Below are 21578 nucleotides of genomic sequence, written 5' to 3'. Positions count from 1 at the left end.
CACTGTTGAATTCAATAAATAATTCATGTCAAAACAGGAAGGTGGTGTTTGTGTTGATCTTGCCGCCACATTGTGTCTGTACATATCCACACTTGTCAATAAACCATGGGTATCCACCTTATAACACAACAACATTTACACAAATCCCATGTGCACTCGGTGTTCCGCAGCGTCACTCGTTTTTGAGACGCTCGCGTCAATAACTCGACTCTTGATCAAAATGACTTAATATTTATAAGATCAAAACACATCAATCATGTGATATTAGCTTCTGTTATGGAAATGCTCTGTGTTCTGTTTCAGCACTCTAAGCATTATGGGAATTTGAGTTTTTTTTTTTTTTTAGTTTTTTTTTAATAGTGTGGGAAAAAAAATAGTGGCTTATAGCCCGGGAAATTATAGCCCTTCCACAACACGCATGCAAACCCTCATTATACTGCCGCTTTGGTGCATGATTGAACATATAATTCAAACATCTTATTATTATGTTATGAAATTGTGACTTTCAACATCATCTCAGCGGGAGCGCACGTGTGTGTGTGTGTGTGTGTGTGTGTGAAAGCTCCCGTGGCAACATGATCTGAGCCTGTTAAAGAGTATTAGATGATTTTGAAGACCATTACATTCATACAAATTACACACTGGATTTAAGCGTAATTTAATGTCACAATAAAGCACCATAGGAAATGTATTACAAGGGAAGTGTAAACTGTTCTAAGTAGTTTAGCCTAAAAAGTAAGTCATGAAAAAATAAATAGAGACGGGGAGGAAGCGGGGGGGGGGGACTTTTATGTTTGAACTGTCCTCCTCCCAGACAGTAAGCACACACTGGGGAAAACGCTATTAATCCGCCTCCACAGTGAGCCGTAAAGCCCGTTTTATATGTAAGCCTGTTTGTTTGAGAACTGGAGTGTGTCTGGTCCAAGTCCGTGCTCCTGTGCAAGGCAGCGCTCCACCCGTTGTTATTATTACACTTGCAAAGGCAAAAAAGCAAGATAAGTCCAGTGTTGTTGTTGTTGTTGTTGTTGATAATGGGATGTCACAGCTTGCTCGCTTTTGGTGCTCTCTAACTGATTTTGACGCTGCGTGTGTTTGTTTTGTGGGGGAGAGGGTGAAGATGCTGGAGGGAGGGGAGAAAAAATAAGGATGGAGACATATGAGCGGAGGCAGAGTGGGAAAGCGGTTGTATGTCAGATCCTCTGACAGCTATTTGAACAAATTATTCATAGATGAACCCGTGTGGCATGTGTTGATGGCTGAAGGTGTGCGTTGACTGATATGTAGCGTGCCGTGTTCAAGTGTACCGTATATATAACACCGCTTGGAGGTTTGGGGGGGGGGGGGGGGGGGGCATCGCTTAACTCTTACCCTACTGATGTGCCGCTAGACTTTATTAAACCGCTCGCTTGTCTTCCCTGGTGATTTAAGCAGAGCACAACAACTCGAGTGCAAGCGCATCGACGCACCTCGCCTGCAATTTCAGCTCGCAGACGACGCTTCCCTGCATGTGAATGTGGAATAGTGAATCAAAGCATTGAGAAAAAGACACCGTCCTTGACACATTTCCTGTGAAATAATGCTGAAAAAAGGACAGCCTATCATAGCAGTGCCACGTGTGGCAGACTCTCATTGGGTTGTGCAAATGAATGAATGAATGAATGTGCACTTGGGGGGGGCGTACAACAATGAATCTTGCACACAATAAAACTAAAATAAAGTAAAATTATTCCAACAACATGCATGCTAGGTTAATTGGCGACTCCAAATTGTCCATAGGTATGAATGTGAGTGTGAATGGTTGTTTGTCTATATGTGCCCTGTGATTGGCTGGCCACCAGTCCAGGGTGTACCCCGCCTCTCACCTGAAGACAGCTGGGATAGGCTCCAGCATACCCATGACCCTCGTGACGTTAAGCGGTTGAAAATGAATGAATGAATGAATGAATGTGCACTTGGGGGGGGGGGGCGTACAACAATGAATCTCGCACACAATAAAACTAAAATAAAGTAAAATTATTCCAACAACATGCATGCTAGGTTAATTGGCGACTCCAAATTGTCCATAGGTATGAATGTGAGTGTGAATGGTTGTTTGTCTATATGTGCCCTTGCTGGCCACCAGTCCAGGGTGTACCCCGCCTCTCGCCCGAAGACAGCTGGGATAGGCTCCAGCGTACCCATGACCCTCGTGACGATAAGCGGTACAAAACAAATGAATGAATGTGCACTTGGGGGGGGGGGGCGTACAACAATGAATCTCGCACACAATAAAACTAAAATAAAGTAAAATTATTCCAACAACATGCATGCTAGGTTAATTGGCGACTCCAAATTGTCCATAGGTATGAATGTGAGTGTGAATGGTTTGTTTATTTGTGCTCTGTGATTTGCTGGCAACCAGTCCAGGGTGTGCCCCGCCTCTCGCCTCGAAAACAGCTGGGATAGGCTCCAGCACCCCCTGTGACCCTCGTGAGGAAAAGCAGTAGAAAATGAATGAATGAGTACTTTATTAGTAGCTTTCTGCATGAACTGTCCTTCAACCAAATCCCACGTCCTGCACATACTCATCACCTCATTCAAACAGCCATGGCTGTCGAGGCATGCGAGTCTGCCCTTCATAGTCTCTGATATCACTCCGCCCTCCTGCAACATTTTGGCATGAATTGTGATAAATAATAATAATGATAATAAAATAAAATACGAGTAATCGCCGTATAATCTTTTTTGTTTTCATTTCTAGATCTCGGACAGAACAAGTGACGGCCAAAAGAGAGTCCAACACAAGGTAGCAACCCAACCTGCCTGTTCCACTTTGCCAACCAAAACCCTTCTTTCACTTCCAAAAAATATATAAATTCATGAGGGATACACAGCAGGACAGCTCGGCGAGAGGAAGAAGCACGTTTCTGTTTTCACAAAACCCACTGATGACACAGTAGGCAACAGAAGGGAAGCAGGTAGGAATTTTTATTTCTATTGTGAGTACTTTCTTTCATTATTTGTGAATAATTTTTTTTACACACGGTGTCCTGTGTTTTTGCCTGTTTTGTTTGTTTTAAAAAGTCATTCACTACAATGGAATAGGTTCTCATCTGGAAGGACCTCAATGGGCCAAATGTACAATATAATAGTAATTAGTCCGCAATTATGCATGTCCCCAAACTATCCATATGCAGGTCACATTTTGAGTAGGATATTAATTTCATATGTTTCGAATCAAGAAGACCATTTATACCCCAGACAAGTTGAAGAAAATAATTTATATTCAAAGCACAAGGTGGAAAGAAGACATGTACAGCAATTTATTCAGGAGGGGGTCAAATTTGGAGTGTTTTTAATTTGTTAAATGGGAATCTTTCAGCTGGAAGCGACACCAGAAAGTGACCAAAGGCTCTAAGAAGTCACATTTGGGATATTAATTAAAGCTGTTTTATCAATAAACTACCATTTTATTGTGTTTGGAATCAAGAAAAACATTCATATCTCAGACAACTTCAAGAAAATATGATTTTGAAGGTTTTTGGAGACACCAAAAAGTGTCTGTAAAATGTTGTTATTGGGATATTACTGAAAACCTTTATCAAAAACATAATTTTATTGTGTTTGGAATCATGAAAAACAATGTTATTATTGGGATATCACTGAAAACCTTTATCAAAAACATAATTTTATTGTGTTTGGAATCATGAAAAACATTCATGTCTCAGACAACTTGAAGAAAATAATATTTCAATGGATCTTGGAGACACCAAAAAGTGTCTGTAAAATGTTATTATTGGGATATTACTGAAAGCCTTCATCAAAAACATCATTTTATTGTGTTTGGAATCAAGAAAAACATTAATATCTCAAACAACTTAAAGAAAATATGATTTTGAAGGATCTTGGAGACACCATAAAGTGTCTGTAAAATGTTATTATTGGAATATTACTGAACGCCTTTATCAAAAACATAATTTAATAGTGTTTGGAATCAAGAAAAACATTAATATCTCAAACAACTTGAAGAAAATAATACTTTGAAGGATCTTGGAGACACCAAAAAGTGTCTGTAAAATGTTATTATTGGGATATTACTAAAAACCCTTTATCAAAAACATCATTTAATTGTATTTGGAATCAAGAAAACATTCATATCTCAGACAACTTGAAGAAAATAATATTTTAAAGGATCTCAGAGACACCAAAAAGTGCCCATAAAATGTTATTATTGGGATATTACTAAAAACCTTTATCAAAAACAAATTTTATTGTGTTATGAATGTTTTTCATGATTCCAATCTCAGACTACTTGAAGAAAATAATATTTCGAGGATCTCAGTGACAGCAAAAAGTGTCTGTAAAATGTTATTATTGGGATATTACTGAACACCTTTATCAAAAAAATAATTTTAATGTGTTTGGAATCAAGAAAAACATTCATATCTTAGACAACTTGAAGAAAATATGATTTTGAAGGATCTCAGAGACACCATAAAGTGTCTATAAAATGTTATTATTGGGATAATACTGAAAACTTTATTAAAAATTGTGTTTGGAATCAAGAAAAACATTTATATCGCAGGCAATTTGAAGAAAAACACATTTCGAGACTGTAAGATCATCCTGAGCAGGAACCTGAAGACTTGAGAGGACGTGTGCAGCCTCTTGAAAGAAAATAAAGAAAAACACTTTTTTTTTTCAATCCGACGATACGATAACTTCAGTTATGTGAAAGGAAAATCGATTTTCAGTTCCTACGTTGAGAGAATAAACAGATTCTGGACTGAGCAGAAAATCTTTTTTTTGGGGGGGTGACCATAACCTTTTTATGTTCTGTGAGGAGACGCTCACTGTGCTACATTTAAACCCCCCCCCCATCTAGAGCAGGGGTCGGCAACCTTTACTATGAAAAGAGCCATTTTACCCAATGCCCACTGAAGAAAAATAGCGTGGAGCCGCAAAACATATAGTATGTTTAAAACAACATTGGAGGGAATTTGGGGGTATCAAAGTAGTTCAGATAAGAAAAGACGAGTTGGAGTACTCTTGCTAGTTTTGGAGATAAACTTACATAAATGTATGTGTAAACTACTGTAAACGTAAAAACAAGTTCCCATGCCGCTGTTTTTAAATTATCTCAAATTTATTTTTTAGATTTGTAGGTAAGTATTACTTGTTTTTCTTCATGTACTGAACTGGATAGCAGTCAGAACTCACTCAGGATGCATTCATGGTCTCAGACAAAGTTGGATTTTTTAAAACTCATTACAAAAGACGTGCATTTTCCCCACTCGGGTGTTAAAACTATTCAAGCATCGCAAAGGGAGCCACAATAAAGAGGCTGAAGAGCCACATGCGGCTCTGGAGCCGCAGGTTGCTGACCCCTGATCTAGAGCATTGTCGTCAACTATTGTAAATGTATGAGTAACATTTGGGGTCAGTGGTATGTGATGAAGCTAAGGTAAAGTCACGCATGATCCCTTTTCCGCCATAATAACCCCACAAGTGTTCATTTCCGTGGACATTGTCACCCTCTTTCAACTTTAAACAGAGCATACAGCGCAGAAAAGCGGAAATTAGCGTTCGCTCACATGCGTGTATTAGAACTCCTTCACTGCTTTATTGCACTTATTTCATCTGCACTGCTATCATTTGCGCTGACAGCATTGCAATTACCGCCGCTATTATATCTGCTTCCTGTGTGACTGTGCCATGCACTAACGTGTCAGGCCCGGGATGAAAAGTAAAAGAAATAATTGTTGTAATTACTTCTTCTTCTGTTTTTCATCCCGCCCCAACAAAACCCAACAGCAACCTCCCTCTCGTTTGCATTCTTTATCGCCAAGATGAAGTGACAGCATCAGAGGAATTTGTACTAATTGCTATTGTTGGGGAGAGATGAAAAATATGGAAAGGAACATCAGTCGGTTAATAGTTTTTCAAAAAGCTTGTGTTTTTTTTATACCCGGTGCTTTAAGATGATTTATTATTATTATTCTTATGGGCTGTCAGTGGGACATGGAAAATCACCACCAGTTCAAAACAAGTGTACTCGAATACGTATGTTTAATTTTTCAAAGGAATGTTTATTACAACAACCTGATTAGATTGCAATGAGTCATTGGATAAAGATGGCAAGAAATACCAGTGGCTTGCCAAATAGTGAGCCCATATTTATCTCTGTAAATGATCGTTTTATGGTTGACTATAGCCTAATGTTAGCCAAAAATTCATTCATTCATATTCTACTGCTTATACTCACGAGGGTCGTGGGGGTGCTGGAGCCTATCCCAGCTGTCTTTTGGGCGAGAGGCGGGGTTCACCATGGACTGGTGGCCAGCCAATCACAGGGCACATATAGACAAACAACCATTCACACTCACATTCATACCTATGGATAAATTTGGAGTCGCAAATTAACCGAGCGTGCATGTTGTTGGAATAATTTTACTTTATTTTAGTTTTATTGTGTGTGAGATTAATTGCTGTAGGCACCCCTCCCCCCAAGTGAACATTCATTCATTTTCTATCGCTTATCCTCACGAGGGTCATGGGTATGCTGGAGCCTATCCCAGCTGTCTTCGGGCGAGAGGCGGGGTTCACCATGGACTGGTGGCCAGCCAATCACAGGGCACATATAGACAAACAACCATTCACACTCACATTCATACCTATGGACAATTTGGAGTCGCCAATTAACCTAGCATGTTTTTGGAATGTGGGAGGAAACCGGAGTACCCGGAGAAAACCCACAAACTCCACACAGAGGGTGTGGGGTTGAACCCTGGTCTCCTAGCTGTGGGGCCTGCCCCCTAACCACTCTCTTAGCCAAAAATATTATAGTCAAATATAGTTCCATAGTATTCTACTCTGGGCATCAGTAATGTTACACTGATGAGACATTACCTTAGCTTAGCAGTGCATGGAGTCAGCCACACAATGTTTTCCTCACATTTTGTGTGGAAGTGGTACATTTTTGGCTTTTAGAACAAGTTTACAACAAACTACTTAGCTTGGTAGCTCGCTATATGCTATGAGCGCATAGCCTGCCAATTAGTGATGCGACTATAGGGGTGTTATTTCATACCTACAGGGCTCTAATAATGGTGAATACCTTATTTAGACAGGTTTTCTATGCTCTAACTACCAAAATATTACATTTATTTTTATTGGATACTACTGGATAGTTTATTGTACGGCTGCTTGATCACCTCCATTAAGCAATCACTTGTCGTGGGTGGACCTGGAACCAATTAACCACGATAAACAAAGGACGGCTGTATTCAGAAATTAGGAAAGATCGGGAGCTCGGTGAATTTGCTTATTTGTAACTTACTTGTTGGATTTGCTGGCTTGTTATGGTAGTTTATATATGGGTATTCAGCCTCCCAGGTATGCTCTTTATGTTACTGTATAGCTGAATAATTATCGTATACCAGACAGTTATTCAGTATTTCATATTTGATCAAAAATCCCGCAAATTCCCTCCCTTTTTCACCTGTCTATTCTGCTTTGCTGAGCAGAGAAATGTTCCAAAAGTGAAATCACACATGCACATGATGATCCCCGTTCTCCAATGTCAGATTTGGTTTCAAGCAAAAAAAAAAAAAAAAAAAAACCCTTGTGTGATGCACATCCATCGCAGCAAACTCTCACGGCCTCCGCTGGCATGCCTCGTGTGTCCTCATATGCACCACCAGTCACTGCGAGCTGCCGCCTCGGAGAAACTCGCTGAAGCTCCAAAGGAACCTTTTTAAAACATTTCTCAGGAGTAAATGGATGACTGGCTCAAGTTAAGTGGAGCTGGAAATGTTACATTTAAGGATTCAAGCTTTTTTGAATGCAGTTTATCACATTGAGTGCTGTAATGGCGTCTGCAGAGCAGCACAACAAAACTAAAACGTTTGAAGAGTACAAAGTCACACATATACTATTTATTAAGGACAATATCTTAGATGTTTTTTTTTGTTGCTCCACCTACATTTTAGGAATATAATTCACTTTTAAACACGTAGCCTCGACAAAGTGGATTATTACAGAAAATAAATTCAATTTTCCTGATCAGACCACAGACTAGACTCGGTGGAATTGATGTGAAAATTACATATGCCAGTCACGCCCCACCCCCTTTTTTTGTTGTTTTGCCAGAAGATCAAGTGGCAAAGTTTGAGTGACATTATGGCCAAACCAAAGCCTCACTCTAAGCATCATGGGAAATGTTGTTTTTAACCATAAATTAGTATCACATATTACTGTACAAACCGCAGGGTTCAGAGCACGAGAAAAAAATAGTCGCTTATTCACCGGAAATTATAACATTATAACAGCCTCATAATTCTTTAATCACACACGTTGTCAGCCTCTCTCTTTTTTGCTGTCTTTAAGCAAGTTAGCCATTAGCTTGAGCTATCGTCTACATTCAGTCCAGAATTTCAAAACCTGTTGGTGTTGGCATGTGACTACTTCCTGAAGCCACACTCTAAGCATCATGGGAAATGTTGTTTTTTAGCCATAAATTAGTATCACATATTACTGTTCAAGGGTTAGGGGACAAGAAAAAAGTAGTGTGTTATTAACCGGAAATTATAGCATATCAAGAAAATATGCTCAGTCATTATTTCCTGTCAGCCAGGCCGGACTTTAATTCTCTGCTTCAAAGATGCTTCATTCGTGATGTACTCGGGAACACGGCGTCTCTTTGTAAAACCTCCAAAAAGCCTTTAGTCGCTTCCAAACAACTCCATTTTGTGATTCTTGTTCAAGCACAACCCTTTATGTCACCCATTTCCCGTTCCACCCTCTACACATCGGAGCAGGCTAAAAGGCCCCATTTGGACGTTAATGACAGATTGTAAATACGCACTTGCTGGGAAGGGCTGGGATGAAGAGACAAAAACAAAATGTGAATCTGTGTATAGTTTATTGTGCGACTGCTTGATCACCTCCATTAAGCCATCAATCTTTTAAATCCCCCTTTTAATTATGAGCTGCCCCTCCGAAACCCGTTGCCCTTAAAACCCAGTCCGAACCAATACAAAGGTTGTTTCAGCTATAATGGGATTATCGATTGGGCCTTGAGCTGACACTCTGAAAGTTTGTGTCTTTTCCTCTCTTTGTAAGACAGTTTTTATGTTTGTTTTTAATGCTTGTAGTTTGTCTTTGCCAATGGAGCGCTAAAAGCAGCAAAGTGTCAAATTGTCCCAAGGTTGAGTCTCATCACGTCCGCAGCATGATTTAAGGGGAGGTGTTGCGCTGGAGAAGATGGTTTAACCTCAGTAATTATTTGTCCATGTCAAAGTCAAATCTGATGTCATTTAATAACCGTTAAGTCCCTCAAACTGACATCTCTGCATTGAAGAGCAATGAATGGGGGCAATAATGGAGGCCAGTTATCATAATCATAATCTCAACCACTAAAAGAACGACGAGTCGTATGGCAGCATGGCAAGGGTCTTTCCCCAAGGGGCGCAGACGGTTACGAGAAGAGGATAAAAAGCTCAAGACAACGTTTGATTCTGAGGTTCTAGTTTATGATTTATCTTGCAGAAGGCTGACAGCAACAAAAATTTGCTTTTATCTTTCATCATGTTTTCAGCTAGTAGCAGTCAACTGTCCAGCTCCATCCAAAAAACAGTCATTCCATGAAATATTAATGTAATATTCATTAATTCATTCATTCCCAGCTGTCTTTGGGCGAGAGGCGGGGTACACCCTGGACTGGTGGCCAGCCAATCACAGGGCGCATATAGACAAACAACCATTCACACTCACATTCATACCTATGGACAATTTGGAGTTGCGAATTAACCTAGCATGCATGTTGTTGGAATCATTTTACTTTATTTTAGTTTTATTGTGTGTGAGATTCATTGTTGTACTTTGTATAGAAAATGTTGAAATAGAATATTCCTGTTTTGTCCCCCCTCCCTCCAAGTGCACATTCATTCATTCATTTTTTACTGCTTATCCTCACGAGGGTCGCAGGGGTGCTGGAGCCTATCCCAGCTGTCTTTGGGTGAGAGGCGGGGTACACCCTGGACTGGTGGCCAGCCAATCACAGGGCACATATAGACAAACAACCATTCACACTCACATTCATACCTATGGACAATTTGGGAGTCGCCAATTAACCTAGCATGCATGTTGTTGGAATAATTTTACTTTATTTTAGTTTTATTGTGTGTGAGATTCATTGTTGTACGCCCCCCCAAGTGCACATTCATTTTCTACCGCTTATCCTCATGAGGGTCATGGGTATGCTGGAGCCTATCCCAGCTGTCTTGGGGCGAGAGGCGGGGTACACTGGTGGCCAGCCAATCACAGGGCACATATAGACAAACAACCATTCACACTCACATTCATACCTATGGACAATTTGGAGTCGCTAATTAACCTAGCATGTTTTTGGAATGTGGGAGGAAACCGGAGTACCCGGATAAAACCCACGCATGCACGGGGAGAACATGCAAACTCCACACAGAGATGGCCGAGGTTGGAATCGAACTCAGGTCTCCTAGCTGTGAGGTCTACACGCTAACCACTCGAACACTGTGCAACTTATTGTATAGTTTATACTAGTCTTGTGTTTATGTTATGTAAAAAATGTGTTTACTTATGCAAATGTATGCTAGGTTTTTTTTAACAGTTCCATAATATGTTCCTTCATTAGGAGTTTAGGAGTTTCCCTCCCCTCTCCTCTTGTCGTTCCCCTTTCTCCCCCTCCTTCATCGCCCAATCATCCTGTCCCGTCCACCCCTCGTCTCACAGTGTATATATATATATATATATATATATATATATATATATATATATAATTGCACAATTTGAAATTGTGCTGTCTGATGCACATGCATTTCTAAGAATACACAGGAGGTGCAAAGAGAAACCAAACAATGCCCTTCACATCCCGATCAGCATGTGAGGGAAAAAAAAAAACAACAACTCGCTTCTTCAGAGCTCATCCAGCATCTCGCATCCCAACTGACGACTCACAAATGTATCCAGAAGCCGGGCCACTTGGCAAGCCGGCCTTATTTTCAGTTTGCATTCCAAATAATCACAGGATAAATAAAAGCCCAGCTTGTGAGATACTGTGCGCAGCGTGTGCTCATCGAAATCAAAAGAGAGGAGCATCGTGTGATGATCAGATGTAAAAAAAAACACACACAGAAGCTCAGCTTGCTGATAGCGTGAATGGACTAAATTAACTTGCAAATCTATCATCTGCCACTCAGGTAATAAATAACGTGTTTAAAGGCTCCCGTTTCTTTTTGAGAAGACTCCTTCACATGATTTAGGTTCACTGTAGCCAACATAAAAGTGACATGCTCCAATTCACACAGCTTTGATTTAAGACTATGAGCTCAATGTGCACTTGGGTCTTTGCAAATGTTAGTCTTTCTTTTTCCTGAGACAAGAACCAATACTTGTTATCCAATACTTCTCCACAAGAGAGGAGAAATATGATCTCAGGGAAGAACTACATTTGAAACACTTATATGCTAGGACTACGTTAAAAAGCCATAGCATTTCAGTATGTGGAATCAAACTATGGGATGGATTGAGTAAGGAACTCAAACAATGCACAACGATGAGCCAATTCAAGAAACAATACAAGCAGTTGATGTTTGCTAAATACAAGGATGAAGAGTCTTGAACCAGTCATGATGTGCTATATATATCACTATATTGACACTTACTATGGTACACATTATGGCATTGGATGGTCATATCACCGCGTACTTCGGTACAAGGTACATTATCAAAAAAGCAAACAAAAAAACCTCAAACTGTATTATGGACAGCAGGAAGTGAACAAATGTAACAGTTACTGATTATCATATCACCTCTACTTCAGTACATGACCCAAAAAACAATAATCAATAGAAATGAATAAAATTAAGTTAATTAAATTTAATTAGTTAATTAAAATGTAATTATTAATTTTTAATAAAATTAAAAAGATTACAATTAAATAAAATTAAAATAAATGAAAATTATTTTAGGAAAGCAGGAAGTGAACAAATGTAACAGTTACTGATTACCATATCACCTCGTACTTCAGTAAGTGACCAAAAAAAATTATCAATAAAACTGAATAAAATTAAGTTAATTAAATTTAATTAGTTAATTAAAATGTTATTACTAATTTTTAATAAAATTCCAAAGATTAAAATTAAATTAAATTAAAATTATATGAGGAAAGCAGGAAGTAAACAAATGTAACAGTTACTGATGATGTGCTATATATATATCACTATATTGACACTTACTATGGTACCCATTATGTCATTGGATGGTCATATCACCTCATACTTTGGTACGAGGTACATTAAAAAAAACCAAATATAATAATTATTAAAAAAAACCTTAAACTGTATTATGGAAAGCAGGAAGTGAACAAATGTAACAGTTAATGATTGTAAAAGTACCAGATACTATGGTAACCATTATGTCATTGTATGGTCATATCACCTCGTACTCCGGTACGTGACAAAAAAATAGTAATCAAAATTATATTAGGAAAGCAGGAAGTGAACAAATGTAACAGTTACTGATTGTAAAAGTACCAGATGGAGGGGTAGGATTTAATAAGCTTTGCTTCTTCCTACTCCTTTTGGACATGTGGAACTGTAAACTGATTATGGGATGCATTCAATTGTAACCTGATGCATGTTCAAATGAAATTAAAACCATTACCATTACCAAATAAGGCCTCATCTGAGACGGCAGAACGTAGAATGGATGAATTCCACACAGAAGATTCCCATGTATAAGGATTTGCATTGACTGTATAGGCGGCGTGCACGCGCACGTGTGCACGCAGAGACACACACATCTAACTCAAAGAAGTGAAGTGTTTATACAGCATATCCCAGTGGTGGGTTTAGTTATCATGAATAACCAAAAAGTGTTGTGAATGGTATGTGCTGGATGTGACAGGCAGGCAGCTCCTACACTCTCACACTCTGCAGGTCTCTGATACTCTGCTCTCCAAGCCCCCCCCACCCCCCACCCCACTCCTTCCCTTACCTCTGTTCTTCGTGCAGAATGGTGAATAAGGCATTACAGGGACCAGAGAGATCCTCGTGTGCATTAAAAATACATCAATGCACACGCTCACTACACACTACACTATTGCAACCCGTCAAAGAAACCCCCCCCCCCCCCCAAGCCTGCTGAGGTTCTGCTGAATCCCCCATAGGGGAGAAACGTTTCTTGGGCTTTCTGATTGTTTTGCACTAGCTTCTGGATTGGGTTTTTGAAGCATACTGATCTGATTACAGCAGTGGGTCATCTTATGTAACATGTACGATTCGCTGCATATGGGGCATGTCTCCCTCGCTCGCTCACATTCGCTCTCTCTCTCTCTCACTTGATTTGCTGGCTTATCGCCACCAAACTGATGTTAAATCCCCTCACTCTTAGGTACATAAGGATTTGGACTGTGCTACTAATTTGTATTGGTGATGCAGATTTCATTGAAAAAATATACAAAAATATTACATTAGCGCAGATCTCACAGCTAGGAGACCAGGGTTCAATTTCACCCTCGGCTATCTCTGTGTGGAGTTTGCATGTTCTCCCCGTGCTTGCGTGGGTTTTCTCCGGGTACTCCGGTTTCCTACCACATTCCAAATACATGCTAGGTTAATTAGCAACTCCAAATTGTCCATAGGTATGAATGTGAGTGTGAATGGTTGTTTGTCTATATGTGCCCTGTGATTGGCTGGCCACCAGTTCAGGGTGTACCCCGCCTCTCGCCCGGAAAACAGCTGGGATAGGCTCCAGCATACCCATGACCCTCGTGAGGATAAGCGGTAGAAAATTAATGAATGAATGTGCACTTGGAGGGGGGCGTAGAACAATGAATCTCGCACACAATAAAACTAAAATAAAGTAAAATTATTCCAACAACATGCATGCTAGGTTAATTGGTGACTCCAAATTGTCCATAGGTATGAATGTGAGTGTGAATGGTTGTTTGTCTATATGTGCCCTGTGATTGGCTGGCCACCAGTCCAGGGTGTACCCCGCCTCTCGCCCCAAGACAGCTGGGATAGGCTCCAGCACCCCCCAGCGACCCTGTGAGGATAAGCGGTAGAAAATGAATGAATTAAAGTTTATAAGAAGTCTGCACGGTGTTCAAGTGGTTAGCGTGTAGTCCTCACAGCTAGGTGACACGAGTTCAATTCCACCCTCGGCCATCTCTTGCACCTTCTCCCCGTGCATGCGTGGGTTTTCTCCGGGTACTCCGGTTTCCTCCCACATTCTAAAAATGTGGCCTGTGATTGGCTAGCCACCAGTCCAGGGTGTACCCCACCTCTCGCCTGAAGACAGCTGGGATAGGCTCCAGCTCCCCCTGTTACCCTTATGAGGCTAAGCGGTCGAAAATGAATGAATGAATGAATGAATGGATACAACAAACAACATTCCCATTAAATAAATATCAAAATGCTCCGGAAGAACACACTTCGTGACGCCTGAATGCATCGTAGTGTGTAGAAATGTATCAATAAGCCAAATTTTCACGCCAAAACATGTCTCAGTCCACACAGCTATCATGTCATTATAGTTGCACATTACTTACAGACACATAGTATATTAGAAATATTTTTTTTACAAAAAGCCCCCAGGACTTACATACCGAAAAACACGGTCCTCAAAATGAACAGGTTTTTCCTTTCTATGTACTTATGCATGTTTATATAAGACTACACATAAAAACAAGTGACAGACAGCAGCAGGTAGACTCTCAAAACAAACCCGAGGCTCGTTTTTGAGCTCAAAATAAGTGCCTGCGACTATTGAATTATGTTTTCACGTTCTGTCGGTGAAGGATTACAGCTCCTCGGTTGAACAAGCAAACGACTCATCTCGATGTTGACTTTTCACATTCATTGACAAGAACACGGTGAGCTCTGATTCCGGGGTGGGATGGGGGGGGCGTCAACATTTTTGCCTTCATTGTCGCCTTGTGCTGTGCCTTCTAAGCATCTGTGCTATTAAAAAGTCTGTCTATGCAGTATTTTTTTATACCCCCCCCCCACACACACATATATGTGTAGAAAGTGGAACACTAAATGAGGACTAGCCTGTCGTCTGAGACCTAGCCTTGTGTTATTTCAGACCTAAGAACCATGTCAGGGTTAGATTATTTAGGTAGCCTAGAATGTGATCGGTCAGTAAATAGGGAAAGGTTGCTTAAATTAGTCGTGTAGTCCCCCCCCCCCCCCCCTTTTTTTTTTTTTTGCTAAAGCGATGCTAGTTGGTGAGTGCACAGCATTGACTGATACTGGCACCACTATTCTCCAGGCTGCACAGGTCAGGAAGCAGAGTGGTCGTAATTGCTCCTGATGAGCTGCTTGCCACCTTGTTTGGCAGCCTCCTCCATCATTGTGTGTGTGTGGGCGAATGAGGTATTAAAGCGCTTTGAGTACGGTAACGACAGCTAGGTGTTATTTACAGTAAATGAATACCTTTAACAGCCTTGAAAATAAACATAACATACTGTGGTTCATTAATATTATAATTATTCATTCATTTTCTACTGCTTATACTCACGAGGGTCGCTGGGGGGTGCTGGAGCCTATCACAGCTGTCTTCAGGCGAGAGGCGGGGTACACCCTGGACTGGTGGCCAGCCAATCACAGGGCACATATAGACAAACTACCATTCACACTCACATTCATACCTATGGACAATTTGGAGTCGCTAATTAACCTAGCATGCATGTTGTTTGAATAATTTTACTTTATTTTAGTTTTATTGTGTGCAAGACTCATTCTTGTACTTTGTTTGTACTTTTTGGGAATGTGGGAGGAAACCGGAGTACCCGGAGAAAACCCATGCATGCACAGGGAGAACATGCAAACTCCACACAGAGATGGCCGAGGGTGGGATTGAACCCCGGTCTCCTAGCTGTGTGGTCTGCACGCTAAGCACTAGACCACCGTGCAGCCCTAATATTAAAATTAGTGATTATTAATAGTGGGCTGCATGGTTGATCGAGTGGTTAGCGCGCACGCATGCGTGGGTTTTCTCCGGGTACTCCGGTTTCCTCCCACATTCCAAAAACATGCTAGGTTAATTAGCGACTCCAAATTGTCCATAGGTATGAATGTGAGTGTGAATGGTTGTTTGTCTATATGTGCCCTGTGATTGGCTGGCCACCAGTCCAGGTTGTACCCTGCCTCTCACCCGAAGACAGCTGGGATAAAGGGAGGGGGGACAAAACAGGAATATTCTATTTCAACATTTTCTGTACAAAGTACAACAATGAGTGTCGCACACAATAAAACTAAAATAAAGTAAAATTATTCCAACAACATGCATGCTAGGTTAATTGGCGACTCCAAATTGTCCATAGGTATGAATGTGAGTGTGAATGGTTGTTTGTCTATATGTGCCCTGTGATTGACTGGCCACCAGTCCAGGGTGTGCCCTGCCTTTCACCTGAAGACAGCTGGGATAGGCTCCAGCACCCCCGCGACCCTCATGAGGAAAAGCGGTAGAAAATGAATGAATGATTATTAATAGTGATATTCAGATACCAATGCCCGGTACCTACTTTTAACCCGCCACAGGGAATCAGTCGCATCTTATTTTTTACACCAGATGCCCTTGCCAGTTGCAGATATTGCTCAAAGATGATTGCTGGTACGGCTACGCACTCGGACACGATGTGAAGAATTCATGAGTATAAAATTTTATATTGTGTATGCGTTGTGCTGCATACATGCTCTTCATACATTTCTTATGCTACAAGCTTATGCTCAGACTTGCACTGCGGACCCGTGCACATTAAACTGAACCCTGACAAGCATATTCCATTATAATAACACACTTCATGACGTGTGGTTTGGATTTCACCGGCTGTTTTGCTTTTTACATCATTCCCCCTCGTCTTCAACCTCATCTTAATCTTTAAAAAGGTGGTAGGAGGGTCTTCTGCTGTGTACGCTTCGTCTAAGATGTTGATTGGCTGTGTTTTTTGTTTTTTTGTTATTCTGGCTTAGCAGCTACTATTGGATTTATGATGAAACAAATTCAGTGGAACCTCTGTCAAACACCCCAAAAATACCAATAATTTCTAAACAAATATAAGTCAAATAACAGTGAGACTTTAGCTCAGTGACGACCTGAATATTTTCTGAATTTTCCTAAAGAGAGCTGATATCCAAACTGCCCCTCAGATTTGATTTGTTACATTGATTTTTTAAAAAATATTTTAATTTCGAATATGTCTAAACATGAATTTATAATGTAAAAAAAATTATGCCAAAATCCCTCTTTATTGCAGTTAAATGAGACCAGATAAAAATCGAAATTTAATCTTTTGAAATATGTTTTTTTTAACATTATTAGAGCCTTCTAGACATAAAATAACACCCCTATAGTCACTACTATCACCCAATATAGTAATACGACACATAAATAAGCCATAATATAGCCTCACACATTATTATCAACAGTGTTTCTTATTGTATTTTTTTTTTTACTTCCTATTTTGCTTTTTTTGTTATTCTGGCTTAGCGGCCACTATTGGATTTATGATGAAACAAATTCAGTGGAACCTCTTGAGTCAAACACGCCAAAAGTTGGAGAATTTTCATTTTAACCAATAATTTCTAAACAAATATACGTCAAATAACAGTGAGACTTTAGCTCAGTGACGACCTGAACATTTTCTGAATTTTCCTAAAGAGAGCTGATATCCAAACTGCCCCTCAGATTTGATTTGTTACATTGATTTTTTAAAAATAATAAAATTCTGAATATGTCTAAACATGAATTTATAATGTAAAAAATTTATGCCAAAATCCCTTTTTATTGCAGTTAAATGAGACCAGATAAAAATCGAAATCTAATCTTTTCGAAATATGTTTGTTTAACATTATTAGAGCCTTCTAGACATAAAATAACACCCCTATAGTCACTACTATCACCCATTATAGTAATACGACACATAAATAAGCCATAATATAGCCTCACGAGTTAGCATCAACAATGTTTCTTATTGTATTTTTTTTTTTTACTTCCTATTTTGTATCGTATTTCCTGGCTCTGACACCCATCGACTAGTTTAGATTATATGGTGACGTCTTTTGAATGTGTCTTCTGAATGACTTGTATTTGTATTTTAGTCCACTTAGTCATTTATTTGCTTTAAAATGATTTATTTTGGGGAAAAAATGTCAAATTTTTTGAATTTTTACTACTTATTTAACTTTGCTGTATTTAACGATGAGACAGTGATGGTTTTATTAATTAAAATATTTTTTCAAAAAAGTTTTTATGGCTTATATGGCTGAAACGTTGTGTTGAAATCTCTTAAAGTGCCTTTTTCGCCTCATTCCGAGCTGCGTTGTCAAACAAAACGTCTTTTTGATGTCAGGTCAAAATATGTGCTACACAAATGTATTATTATGTTTGACAGACAAGGAAAACAAATGCCTGAACAGAATGAAAACACTTTGGTAAATTGACATTTTTTGATAATAGCAATCCATGTACAGGGTTGAGTGTTTTTTTTTATATTGTTGTTGTTCTGGCTTTGGATTCAAACATAAAAAAAAATGACTTTAAAGCAAGCACCGTGCCAAAAAGAGCCACAAAGGCATATGTACATGTTAGATATGACATTTATATTTATCTTTGTTTCAGCATACAAGCGAGGCGCACTTGGCGTACAAGAGTGAGAATATGGCAGTCATCTCTCTCTCTCACTGTTTTTTTTTTTTTTTTTGGCAATACTTGTTACTATTGTTCCTTGTCATCGCAACCCATATGCTCATGTGCCTCCATGCATGCATGCATGGCCAACAATAGCAAGAAATAGCATCTGCCCACGCAAATAAGTTCAAAAGTTAGCTTGCTACCTTGGCATATTATTATTTTATATTTCTTTTCCTATCTGTACTGCATTCCCACCACCCACCTGTCAACCTAGGACCACATCGCTCTTGACAGGTTCACGTCTTCAATGACTCGCTAGTTTTTTTTATCTGTTGCTACCATTCACGTCCATACTTGTAAATATGTAGCTAGGATATTTTGTATATTTTGTAGCACTGACACTTGATAGAGGGAAAATACTAATATTATCTGATCAGTTGCTGTGTGATGACTTTAGCGTTCTTTGTTACATAACAATATGAAAATATTTTGTTTACTATTATTGAAACCCGGGGCGGCACGGTGGACGAGTGGTTAGCGTGCAGACCTTACAGCTAGGAGACCAGGGATCAAAAACATGCTAGGTTAATTAGCGACTCCAAATTATCCATATAACTATGAATGTGAGTGTGAATGGTTGTTTGTCTATATGTGCCCTGTGATTGGCTGTCCACCAGTCCGGGGTGTACCCCGCCTATTGCCCCAAGACAGCTGGGATAGGCTCCAGCACCCCCGCGACCCTCATGAGGATAAGCGCTAGAAAATGAATGAATGAATGAACCTTCTAAATGTGTTTTTTTAACATTATTAGAGCTCTCTAGACATGAAGTAGCACCCCTATAGTCACCTATACACTCCTATAATTCATTATTTATGACATTACACAACTCTTTTGCTGGAGACCCAAGTTCAATTCCACGCTTGGCCATCTCTGTGTGGAGTTTGCATGTTCTCCCCGTGCATGCGTGGGTTTTCTCCGGGTACTCCGGTTTCCTCCCACATTCCAAAAACATGCTAGGTTAATTAGCGACTCCAAATTGTCCATAGGTATGAATGTGAGTGTGAATGGTTGTTTGTCTATATGTGCCCTGTGATTAGCTGGCCACCAGTCCAGGGTGTACGCAGCCTCTCGCCCCAAGACAGCTGGGATAGGCTCCAGCACCACCCTCGACCCTCGTAAGGATATGTGGTAGAAAATGAATGCCATATTTTCTCTTATTATGTTTACTGTATTAGGTAATAGGAGTGCAAAGTTGACTATAGGGGTGTTATTTCATGTCAAGAGGGCTCTAGTAATGTCAAAAAACAAGGTATGAATGTATGTGAATTGTTGTGTGAATGGTTGTTTGTCTATATGTGCCCTGTGCACAGTCCAGGGTGTACCCCGCCTCTTGCCCAAAGACAGCTGGAATAGGCTCCAGCACCTCGTGAGGAAAAAGCGGTAGAAAATGAATGAATGAATTATTGAAACCCACTCACTGTAGAGTTGTGATGACGTTATCGAATGCTAATGTGCACAACCTCAAGTCAATGCTAGCACACACACACACACCAAACATTGACATTAAAACTGTATATTGCTGACGTTGTTGCACCGCGGTCTTCAACGGTGGCGTATAACAGTAGCTTTAAATGATGCATTGTGTTAAGTCTACTTGCATCAGCCCTGTGAAGGCTTTCAAGTGGGAGACAAATGGGTGCTGGATTAAAGGGGTGGAGGGTGGTGGGGTGGCCCAATAAAGAGAGGGAGATAAAGTGACAGAAAGACAGCAGGTTAGACCATCAATTACGTGCGATTTAAGAGGGGAAGTCGAGGAAGGGCATTGGTGAAAGAAAAGGGATCAAGTGCTGGGGATTGGAGTGATTGAGCACAAAGATGGGAGAGGGTGAAGTGTGTGTGTGTGTGTGTGTGTGTGAGACTGGAGGTTGGGAGTGATGATAATTCTTGTGAAGAAGCTCGAGTGTTGGCAAGTCTCATCTCAGCACCAATGCTGAAGGGCAGCTGGCATACACAGCTACACTATTACACCGCATTCTACCAGATAAAGTCTCCAAGAGATCACATACAAAAACGTACGCTATATGGTTCAAGTCAAGTCAATTGCATTTTTCAGATATCTTATTGCACTTTACACATGGACTAGAACCTTGGTCTTCATGCAAGAAAGAACTTTTAGACAGAGCCTATCCCAGCTGTCATCGGGCAAGAGGCGGGGTACACCCAGCACTGGTGGCCAGCCAATCACAGGGCACATATAGACAAACAACCATTCACACTCACATTCATACCTATGGACAATTTGGAGTCGCTAATTAACCTAGCATGTTTTTGGAATGTGGGAGGAAACCGGAGTACCCGGAGAAAACCCACGCATGCACCGGGAGAACATGCAAACTCCACACAGAGATGGCCAAGCGTGGAATTGAACTTGGGTCTCCAGCAAAAGAGTTGTGTAATGTCATAAATAATGAATTATAGGAGTGTATAAGTGACTATAGGGGTGCTACTTCATGTCTAGAGAGCTCTAATAATGTTTAAAAAAAACACATTTAGAAGGTTCATTCATTCATTCATTTTCTAGCGCTTATCCTCATGAGGGTCGCGGGGGTGCTGGAGCCTATCCCAGCTGTCTTGGGGCGAGAGGCGGGGTACACCCTGGACTGGTGGCCAGCCAATCACAGGGCACATATAGACAAACAACCATTCACACTCACATTCATACCTATGGACAATTTGGAGTTGCCAATTAGCCTAGCATGTACCTGGAGAAAACCCACGCATGCACGGGGAAAATGTGCAAACTCCACACAGAGATGGTCAAGAGTGGAATTGAACTCAGGTCTCCTAGCTGTGGGGCCTGCGTGCTAACCACTTGGTTAACCGTGCAGCAACCTAGACTTCCTTATATGGACATGCC

At 40.3% G+C, this 21578-nt stretch overlaps 1 protein-coding gene across 8 annotated transcripts in view; it reads left to right on the top strand.

Annotated features, from left to right (window-relative positions):
- elfn2b (extracellular leucine-rich repeat and fibronectin type III domain containing 2b) overlaps nt 1-21578 on the top strand; it is an 80804-nt gene that overhangs the window by 26167 nt on the left and 33059 nt on the right. For 6 of the 8 annotated variants that reach the window (XM_058049948.2, XM_078797567.1, XM_058049951.2 and 3 more), the window contains one exon: nt 2741-2957. The gene's annotated coding sequence lies outside the window, so the exon portion shown is untranslated. The remainder of the gene's footprint in view (nt 1-2740; nt 2958-21578) is intronic. The other 2 variants (XM_078797569.1, XM_078797568.1) reach the window with 1 other exon arrangement.

This window comes from Doryrhamphus excisus, linkage group LG16, assembly GCF_037039965.1.
Source record: "Doryrhamphus excisus strain RoL-2023G ecotype Guam linkage group LG16, RoL_Dexc_Guam_v1.1, whole genome shotgun sequence".
Lineage (NCBI taxonomy): Eukaryota > Metazoa > Chordata > Actinopteri > Syngnathiformes > Syngnathidae > Doryrhamphus > Doryrhamphus excisus.
This window is presented reverse-complemented; position numbering and strand designations above follow the sequence as displayed.